An 11,952-nucleotide genomic window follows, 5' to 3' on the forward strand; every position below is an offset into this window, starting at 1 on the left:
ACACTCCTCCCAACCTTTGCTTACACAAGCCATGGCTAACCGAATCCTTCGGGTGCCGTCCATCAATCACATACCATGGAGGAGTGTCTATTTTTTGTTAATTAATTCGGGACTGGGAATCCCATTGCCAGCTCTTTTTGCAAATTATTGGATATGCGGATGAAGCCACTAGTCCATTGGTGAAAGTTGCCCAACAAGATTGAAAGATAAACACCACATACTTCCTCATGAGCTATAAAACATTGACACAAATCAGAGGTAATAAATTTTGAATTGTTTAAAGGTAGCACTCAAGCAATTTACTTTGGAATGGCAGGAAATACCATGTAGTAGGTAGGTATGGTGGACACAAATGGCATAGTGGTTGGCTCAAGTATTTTGGATGCATGAGAAGTATTCCCTCTTGATACAAGGTTTAGGCTAGCAAGGTTATTTGAAACAAACACAAGGATGAACTAGTACAGCAAAACTCACATAAAAGACATATTACAAGCATTATAAGACTATACATCTTCTTCCTTGTTGTTCAAACTCAATACTAGAAATTATCTAGACCTTAGAGAGACAAATTATGCAAACCAAATTTTAGCAAGCTCTATGTATTTCTTCATTAATGGGTGCAAAGCATATGATGCAAGAGCTTAAACATGAGCACAACAATTGCCAAGTATCACATTACCCAGGACATTAATAGCAATTACTACATGTATCATTTTCCAATTCCAACCATATAACAATTTAACGAAGAAGAAACTTCGCCATGAATACTATAAGCTAAGAACACATGTGTTCATATGAAACAGCGGAGCGTGTCTCTCTCCCACACAAGCATGATGTAATCCAATTTATTCAAACACAAACAAAAATAAAAGCATACAGACGCTCCAAGTAAAGCACATAAGATGTGACCGAATAAAAATATAGTTTCAAGAGAAGGAACCTGATAATTTGTCGATGAAGAAGGGGATGCCTTGGGAATCCCCAAGCTTAGATGCTTGAGTCTTCTTGAAATATGCAGGGATGAACCCCAAGCTTAGAGCTTTCACTCTCCTTGATCATGTTGCATCATACTCCTCTCTTGATCCTTGAAAACTTCCTCCACACCAAACTCGAAACAACTCATTAGAGGGTTAGTGCACAATAAAAATTAACATATTCAGAGGTGACACAATCATTCTTAACACTTCTGGACATTGCATAATGCTACTGGACATTAGTGGATCAAAGAAATTCATCCAACATAGCAAAAGAGGCAATGCGAAATAAAAGGCAGAATCTGTCAAAACAGAACAGTTCGTATTGACGAATTTTAAAATGGCACCAGACTTGCTCAAATGAAAATGCTCAAATTGAATGAAAGTTGCGTACATATCTGAGGATCATGCACTTAAATTGGCATTATTTTCTGAGCTACCTACAGGGAGGTGGACCCAGATTCGTGATAGCAAAGAAATCTGGAACTGCGCAGTAATCCAAATCTAGTACTTACTTTTCTATCAACGGCTTTACTTGGCACAACAAAACACTAAACTAAGATAAGAAGAGGTTGCTACAGTAGTAAACAACTTCCAATACACAAATATAAAACAAAGTACTGTAGCAAAATAACACATGGGTTATCTCCCAAGAAGTTCTTTTCTTTATAGCCATTAAGATGGGCTCAGCAGTTTTAATGATGCACTCGCAAGAAATAATATTTGAAGCAAAAGAGAGCATCAAAAGGCAAATTCAAAACACATTTAAGTCTAACATGCTTCATATGCATAGGAATCTTGTAAGTAAACAAGTTCAAGAAGAGCAAAGTAACAAGCATAGGAAGATAAAACAAGTGTAGCTTCAAAAATTTCAGCACATAGAGAGGCATTTTAGTAACATGAAAATTTCTACCACCATATTTTCCTCTCTCATAATAACTTTCAGTAGCATCATGAGCAAACTCAACAATATAGCTATCACATAAAGCATTCTTATCATGAGTCTCATGCATAAAATTATTACTCTCCACATAGGCATAATCAATTTTATTAGTAATAGTGGGAGCAAATTCAACAAAGTAGCTATCATTATTATTCTCATCAAGTGTAGGAGGCATAGTATAATCACAACAAAATTTACTCTCCATAATAGGTGGCACCAAAAGACCACTATCATTATAATCATCATATATGGGAGGCAAAGTATCATCAAAGAAAATTTCCTCCTCAATGCTTGCGGGACTAAAAAGATCATGCTCATCAAAACCAGCTTCCCCAAGCTTAGAATTTTCCATAGCATTAGCAACAATAGTGTTCAAAGCATTCATATAAATAACATTCCCATTAGTATGCATATAAAGTTCCATGGGTTTTTTAATTCTCTCTTCAAACACATCATGTCCTAATTCAAGATAAAGTTCATAAAGATCTCTCATATTTTTGTTGTTTTCCATTATGCCTAACTAGTGTAAACAAGAAACAAAAAGTTGCAATTGCAGGATCTAAAGGAAATAGCTTTGAGTACTTACGGCGCCGGAAAATAGCTTAGTAGCCGAGATCCGGAGTGTGAGTACCTTTTACCTTTCCTCCCCGGCAACGGCGCCAGAAAATAGCTTGATAGCCAAGGTCCGGAGTGTGAGTACCTTTTACCTTTCCTCCCCGGCAACGGCGCCAGAAAATAGCTTGATGTCTACGTTCCCCCTCCTTTCCTGTAGACAGTGTTGGGCCTCCAAGAGCAGAGGTTTGTAGAACAGCAGCAAGTTTTCCCTTAAGTGGATCACCCAAGGTTTATCGAACTCGGGGAGGAAGAGGTCAAAGATATCCCTCTCATGCAACCCTGCAACCACAAAGCAAGAAGTCTCTTGTGTCCCCAACACACCTAATAGGTGCACTAGTTCGGCGAAGAGATAGTGAAATACAGGTGGTATGAATAAGTATGAGCAGTAGCAACGGTGCCAGAAAATAGCTTGCGGGCGTGTAGTTGATGGTGGTAGTATTGCAGCAGTAGTAACACAGTAAAACAGTAAACAAGCAGCGATAGCAGTATTTAGGAACAAGGCCTAGGGATTACACTTTCACTAGTGGACACTCTCAACATTGATCACATAACAGAATAGATAAATGCATACTCTACACTTTTGTTGGATGATGAACACATTGCGTAGGATTACACGAACCCTCAATGCCGGAGTTAACAAGCTCCACAATAATGTTCATGTTTTAGTAACCTTATAGTGTAAGATAGATCAATACAACTAAACCAAGTACTAACATAGCATGCACACTCGTCACCTTCATGCATATGTAGGAGGAATAGATCACATCAATACCATCATAGCAATAATTAACTTCATAATCTACAAGAGATCATGATCATAGCATAAACCAAGTACTAACACGGTGCACACACTGTCACCTTTACACACGTGCAGGAGGAATAAAACTACTTTAATAACATTGCTAGAGTAGCACATAGATAAATTGTGATACAAACTCATATGAATCTCAATCATGTAAAGCAGCTCATGAGATTATTGTATTGAGGTACATGGGAGAGATGAACCACATAGCTACCGGTACAGCCCCGAGCCTCGATGGAGAACTACTCCCTCCTCATGGGAGCAGCAGCGGTGATGAAGATGGCGGTGGAGATGGCAGCGGTGTCGATGGAGGAGCCTTCCGGGGGCACTTCCCCGCTCCGGCGGCGTGCCGGAACAGAGACTCCTGTCCCCCAGATCTTGGCGTCGCGATGGCGGCGGCTCTGGAAGGTTTCTGTGGTTTTCGCCGAACTTATCAGGGTTTTCGATCCAGGGGCTTTATATAGGCGAAGAGGCGGCGCAGGAGGGTCGAAGGGGCGACGACACCATAGGGCGGCGCGGCCAGGGCCTGGGCCGCGCCGGCCTATGGTCTGGGGGCCCAGTGCCCCCCCTCTGGTCCTTCCCGGGTGTTCTGGATGCTTCCGGTGAAAATAGGAACTTGGGCGTTGATTTCGTCCGATTCCGAGAATATTTCGTTACTAGGATTTCTGAAACCAAAAACAGCGAGAAAACAGGAACCGGCACTTCGGCATCTTGTTAATAGGTTAGTTCCAGAAAATGCACGAATATGACATAAAGTGTGCATAAAACATGTAGATAACATCAATAATGTGGCATGGAACACAAGAAATTATCGATACGTCGGAGACGTATCAGGACCCTGCGACGTTTGAAGAAGCGATGATGAGCCCAGATTCCAACAAATGGCAAGAAGCCATGAAATCCGAAATGGGATCCATGTATGATAACAAAGTATGGACTTTGGTAGACTTACCTGATAGCCGAAAGGCTATCGAAAATAAATGGATCTTCAAGAGAAAAACAGATGCTGATGGTAATATTACTATCTATAAAGCTCGACTTGTCGCAAAGGGTTTCCGACAAATTCAAGGAGTTGACTACGATGAGACTTTCTCACCTATAGCGAAGCTAAAATATGTGAGGATTTTGTTAGCAATAGCTGCATTTTTCGATTATGAGATTTGGCAGATGGATGTCAAAACGGCGTTCCTTAATGGAGACATTGAGGAAGAGTTGTATATGGTACAACCCAAAGGTTTTGTCGATCCTAAAAATGCCGACAAAGTATGCAAACTTCAGCGTTCAATCTATGGACTGAAGCAAGCATCAAGAAGTTGGAACCGACGCTTTGATAAAGTGATCAAAGACTTCGGGTTTATACGATGTCATGGAGAGGCCTGTATTTACAAGAAAGTGAGTGGGAGCTCTGTAGCATTCCTGATATTATATGTAGATGACATATTATTGATTGGGAATGATATAGAACTATTAAGCAGTGTAAAAGGTTATTTGAATAATAGTTTTCAATGAAAGACCTTGGTGAAGCATCGTATATATTAGGCATCAAGATTTATAGAGATAGATCAAGACGCCTAATAGGGCTATCATAGAGTACATATCTGGACAAGATTCTAAAGAAGTTTAGAATGGACGAAAGTAAGAAAGGGTTCTTACCTATGTTACCAGGCAAGGTCTTGAGTAAGAATCAAGGACCGGCTACGGCAGAAGAAAGAGAAAGGATGAGTAATATCCCCTATGCCTCGGCAGTAGGATCTATCATATATGCCATGCTATGTACTAGACCGGATATAGCGCATGCTGTTAGTTTGACTAGCAGATATCAAAGTGATCCAGGAATGGAACACTGGACAGCGGTCAAGAATATCCTGAAGTACTTGAAAAGAACTAAGGATATGTTTCTTTGTTATGGAGGTGACCAAGAGCTCGTTGTAAACGGTTACACCGATGCAAGTTGGAACACCGATCCCGATGACTCTAAGTCACGATCCGGGTACGTGTTTATATTGAATGGTGCTGCGAGTAGGCTGGGCAAGCTCGAAGCGGTGCACGGTGGCGAAGTCTTCAACGGAATCGAGTACATAGCAGCTTCGGAGGCTTCATCGAAGCGGTATGGATGAAGAGGTTCATTGTAGAGCTCGGTGTGGTTCCTAGTGCATTGGACCCATTAATCATTTATCGTGATAACATGGGTGCCATCGCCAATGCACAAGAGCCAAGGTCACACAAGAGGCTGAAGCATATCAAGCTGCGTTACCACTCGATTTGCGAGTACATCGAAGATGGAGAAGTACAGATTTGCAAAGTACACACTGATCTGAATGTAGCAGATCTGTTGACTAAAGCTCTCCCTAGGGCAAAGCATGACCAACACCAGAATGCCATGAGTGTTAGGTATATTACAATGTAATCTAGATTATTGACTCTAGTGCAAGTGGGAGACTGAAGGAGATATGCCCAAGAGGCAATAATAAAAGTGGTTATTATATATCTTTATGTTTATGATAAATGTTTATATGTCATGCTATAATTGTATTAACCGAAACATTAGTACATGTGTGATATGTAAACAACAAAGAGTCCCTAGTATGCCTCTTAACTAGCTTGTTGATTAATGGATGATTAGTTTCATAATCATGAACATTGGATGTTATTAATAACAAGGTTATATCATTATATGAATGATGTAATGGACACACCCAATTAAGCGTAGCATAAGATCACGTCATTAAGTTTTTTGCTATAAGCTTTCGATACATAGTTACCTAGTCCTTATGACCATGAGATCATGTAAATCACTTATACCGGAAAGGTACTTTGATTACACCAAACGCCACTGCGTAAATGGGTGGTTATAAAGGTGGGATTAAGTATCCGGAAAGTATGAGTTGAGGCATATGGATCAACAGTGGGATTTGTCCATCCCGATGACGGATAGATATACTCTGGGCCCTGATGACCCACAAGTATAGGGGGTGTATCATAGTATTTTCGATAAGTAAGAATGTCGATCCCAACGAGGAGCAGAAGGTGTTGACAAGCAGTTTCGATGAAGGATTCACTGTAAATGCTCACAGACAAGTATTCGGGGGGTTTTGATGTAACAGTTGAATAAAGTACGAGTAAGTAAAGTGCGAGAGTAACAATTGCAGCGAGTGGCCCAATCCTTTTTAGCACAAAGGACAAGCCGGTTTGTTTACTTATAATGACCAAACGTTCTCGAGGACACACGGGATTTTAGTCTAGTGCTTTCGCTACATACGGCTAAATAATATTCATTGTTATGATAAGTGTTGTGTGGGTGAACCTATGCTAATGTACCGCCCTTCCTAGGACTAATACATACTTGTGATTATACCCCTTGCAAGCATCCGCAACTACAAGAAAAGTAATTAAGAATAAATCTAACCACAGCCTTAAACTCTGAGATCCTGCTATCCCTCCTGCATCGATATACCAACGGGGGTTTAGGTTTCTGTCACTCCGGCAACCCCGCAATTGGCAAACGAGTACAAGATGCATTCCCCTAGGCCCATAAATGGTGAAGTGTCATGTAGTCGACGTTCACATGACACCACTAGAAGAATAACACCACAACTTAAATATCATACCATTGAATATTACTCAACCATAGTTCACTACTAACATTTAGACTTCACCCATGTCCTCAAGAACTAAACAAACTACTCACGAGACATCATATGGAACATGATCAGAGGTGATATGATGATGAATAACAATCTGAACATAAACTTGGTTCAATGGTTTCACTCAATAGCATCAACAACAAGTAGAGATCGATACCGGGAGAGTTCCCCCTATCAAACAATCAAGATCAAACCCAAATTGCTACGGCGGTGACGGTGTCCAGTGGTGGAGACGGCGGTGATGATGGTGGAGATGATGATGATGGTGATGGAGATGATGTCCAGCTCAATGACGGTGACGATGGCGTCGATTTCCCCCTCCCGGAGGGAATTTACCCGGCGGATTCCTGCCCGCCGGAGAGCTCTTTTCTCTCTGGTGTTCTCCGCCCCGCAGAGGCGGCTGTAACTCTTCGCGAGGTACCCTCTGTGGCTTAGGTTTTCGGGACGAAGAGTTTCGCGAAGAAAAGGAGGCGAAAGGGGCTGTGGGGCCCCCACACCACATGGTGGCGCGGCCAGGCCATGGGCCGCGCCGCCCTATGGTGTGGGCCCACCCTGGGTCCAGCTGGCTCCTCCTTCGGCTTCCTTCGTCATCTTGAAAAATAGGATTTTTGGTATAATTTCCTTCCACAGTTGATCTTCCGAAATATTGCGTTCGACGGTGCTTTTTCCAGCGGAATCCCGGCTCCGGTGCTTGATCCTCCAATAATGATGAAACATGCAAAATAGATGAAATAACATAAGTATTGTGTCCCAATATGAAATATATCAATGAATAACAGCAAATTATGATATAAAATAGTGATGCAAATTGGACGTATCAACTCCCCCAAGCTTAGACTTCGCTTGTCCCCAAGCGAAACTGAGCTCGGTAAACAGGACCACATGTTTATGGAGTGAAGAGTCGATAAATAAAATACGGACAAGAAGCATCATATTCATTCGCACAAGACATTATAGTAGACAACTTCCTCATATAACTCAACTTGAAACAAGTATAAGGTAATCACAAATAAAGGTGCATAAGAAATCATAATTGGTGATGGCAAACTTCGTTCTTGGTCAGAGAACAATTAACAGATTATACTTATCTCATTGAGCAGCGCTCTCATGTTAAAGTTTATAAGTCACAACTTGCATACTCAATCATAATGGTCTCTTCATGATCATTGATAACTTGCAAAGCTATATTCATTCAGATAAAACTTGTACTAAACAAGGAAGAATAAAAGGCATGATGAAGCAAATCGCAATATAATGGTTTGATCACAACTACTCAAATGCTTGCTTGAGATGGAGGGAAATAGGTTTACTGACTCAACATAAAGTAAAAGATAGGCCCTTCGCAGAGGGAAGCAGGGATTAAATCATGTGCTAGAGCTTTTTCAGTTTTGAAATCATATAAAGAGAATAAAAGTAGCATTTTGAGAGGTGTTTGTTGTTGTCAACGACTGGTAGCGGGTACTCTAACCCCCTTGCCAGACAACCTTCAAAGAGCGGCTCCCATATTATTTTCATTTTATGTGGCACTCCTTCCAACCTTTCTTTCACAAACCATGGCTAACCGAATCCTCGGGTGCCTGCCAACAATCTCATACCATGAAGGAGTGCCTTTTTATTTTAGTTTTATTATGATGATGACACTCCCCCAACCTTTGCTTACACAAGCCATGGCTAACCGAATCCTTCGGGTGCCGTCCATCAATCACATACCATGGAGGAGTGTCTATTTAGTTTAATTAATTTGGGACTCGGGAATCCCATTGCCGACTCTTTTTGCAAAATTATTGGATAAGCGGATGAAGCCACTAGTCCATTGGTGAAAGTTGCCCAACAAGATTGAAAGATAAAACACCACATACTTCCTCATGAGCTATAAAACATTGACACAAATAAGAGATACTAAGTTTTGAATTGTTTAAAGGTAGCACATGAAGTATTTACTTGGAATGGCAGAAAAATACCATGTAATAGGTAGATATAGTGGACACAAATGGCATAGGTTTGGGTTAAGGTTTGGATGCACGAGAAGTATTCCCTCTCAGTACAGGTCTTTGGCTAGCAAGGTTAATTAGCAAGCATAAGAGTCGAGGGAAACAAACAAATATACATGTGATAGAAACAATCATGCATCTTCCTTGTAAGCATAAACAATTTTAACTTCAGAATAATAAGCTATGAGCTAACAAGAAAGAAAGACAATGAAACATCTACATGTATTTCTCTTTTTCTACCTAAACCTCAAAGTGTTGTTGCTATTGACCAATGCTAAGTTTGCCAAAACCAAATAGATTTATTCAATGCTCCCAAAGTGATACCAATACTAATGACAAGGTAAATCATATAATAGAGATTGCAAACTAAAATAAGATGTGCAATATGTAAATGATAAGACTTCTCATTAATATTCCATAACGATAACTCACACCAAGGGATACATAGACAACCAACTAAAGGAGAGATACTTCCAAACTGCAACCCATCTTATACGATAACTTCCCTACTCATGATATGACACTACTTGACAATAAAAGTAAAAGGTAGTGATGATGTGATACCGCGGCACTCCCCCAAGCTTGGAACAAACCAAGGGGATGCCAATACCGATGATGAATTACTCCTTTGGCGATGGTGGTGATGAATTCCTGACAAGCTTCTCAATAAGCTCCTGAAGCTCATCAATCCTGTATGTGAGATTGCGAATCATCTCCGAATTGTGCTCGACGCGGTTAAGGAGTCTGTCCGACGGCGAGTCCCAACTCTTGGAGTTATTTCCCCACTCTTCAGCCTCAGGCTCCCTCCTTCCTGCAGTGTTAGAGCGATCTATATCCCACTGGCTAGGCAATGCTGCCTTGGGAGTCCCTTCAATTTGATTATTGAAAATTAGATTGTGGAAGGGGTGATGAGTGCCTGACAAGGATGTCTTTGGAGCTAGGTAATGACGTGGAACCGCTCCTCCAGTGCGAATTCTTGCGCTCTTGTTTGCACTAAAAGGGTTGTCCACCACCTTGATGCTTGCGATGGTAGCACGCGGGTGTGCGCGCGAATCTTCCTCCATCTCTTCTTCACCCTCTTCCTTGACGTCCTTGTCCTCCTCTTTCCACTCAAGATCTTGATTATCTTCATCCGGAAGCTCCTTACCCTTGTTCTTGGAGACCATGGTGCTTCTAGACCGAAAACAGATCCTGGCAGAAACAGCTCGAAACAAAACACGTCGAGAAAACGATATACGGACCTCCAGGGGTCCGGGGGATTATATAGCAAAAATTTTCACGACACAAGGAAAGTACCAGATCGAACTAGAGTCGGAAAGGGGCGACGAGGCGGCCAAACCATAGGTCGGCGCGGGCCCAGGTCAGGCCACGCCGGCCTATGGTGGCACGCCCTCATGCGTCCTTTCCACTCCGTTTCGAACTCGTAATTTTTCATATTTTCCAAAAACAGCAAAAATATTGTTCGGAAAGTAAATTGCGTACTTTTCATTACCAGTACTGTTACCTATTCAAAGTCGAGTTCTGGCGGACTATCAATTTGCCCTTTGATGAAAGCCTCCGGTGTTTCCACTTGAATAATATCAACATCAACATTATAGGAATCACCTGAGATATAATGCTTGAGTCTTTGTCCATTCACCACTTGCGTAGCATTGCCTTGGAGAGAGCTGATTTTAATTGCTCCTGAACGATACACCTCCTCGACAACATATGGTCCTTCCCATTTCGAGAGTAATTTCCCTGCAAAGAATCTGAGACGAGACCGATACAATAGGACTTTATCCCCAATATTAAATTCTCTTTTAATAATCCTTCTATCATGCCATTTTTTAACTTTGTCTTTAAAGAGTTTAGCATTTTCATAAGCTTCACTTCTCCATTCATCTAGAGAACTTAATTGCAACAACCTCTTATCACCGGCAAGTTTAGGATCTTTATTTAACTCTCTAACTGCCCAATAAGCTTTGAGCTCTAGTTCTAAAGGTAAATGAAAAGCTTTCCCATAAACCATTTTATAAGGTGACATTCCCATGGGATTTTTATAAGCAGTTCTATAAGCCCATAGTGCATCCTTCAATTTACTAGCCCAATTCTTTCTAGTTTTATTAACGGTCTTTCCCAAAATAGACTTAATCTCTCTATTTGATAATTCTACTTGACCACTAGTTTGAGGATGATAAGCGGAAGCAATTCTATGATTAATACCATACTTAGCAAGAGTTTTTCTAAAACCTCCATGAATAAAATGAGAACCTCCATCAGTCATAATATATCTAGGCACTCCAAATCTAGGAAAAATAATGTCTAAAAGCATTCTTAAAGAGGTCTCACCATCAACACTTTTTGTAGGTATTGCTTCCACCCATTTAGTAACATAATCAACAGCAACAAGTATATGAGTGTTACCTTCTGAAGACGGAAAAGGTCCCATGAAGTCAAATCCCCAACAATCAAATGGTTCAATAACAAGAGTATAATTCATAGGCATTTCATTACGTCTGGAGATATTACCAACCCTTTGGCATTCATCACAAGATAAAATAAACTTTCCCGCATCCTTGAAGAGAGTTGGCCAATAAAAACCTGATTGTAGAACCTTTTGCGCGGTTCTTTCTCCGGCGTGATGTCCTCCATAAGCACTACCATGACATTTACTCAATATCTCTTGTTGTTCATATTCGGGAACACATCTTCGCATAATACCATCCACTCCTTCTTTGTATAAGTGTGGGTCATCCCAGAAATAATGCCTCAAGTCATAAAAGAATTTCCTCCTTTGCTGAGCTGAAAAGGTTGGAGGCAAGTACTTGGAAACAATAAAGTTAGCGTAATCAGCATACCAAGGACTGTCTCGCGAGCTCACCTTTATTACAGCCAATTGTTCATTTGGAAAACTATCGTTAACAGGAATAGGATCATAAGCAATATTTTCCAATCTAGACAAATTATCAGCAACAGGATTATCAGCACCTTTCCTATCTAC

Source organism: Lolium rigidum, chromosome 1 (genome assembly GCF_022539505.1).
Source record: "Lolium rigidum isolate FL_2022 chromosome 1, APGP_CSIRO_Lrig_0.1, whole genome shotgun sequence".
NCBI lineage: Eukaryota > Viridiplantae > Streptophyta > Magnoliopsida > Poales > Poaceae > Lolium > Lolium rigidum.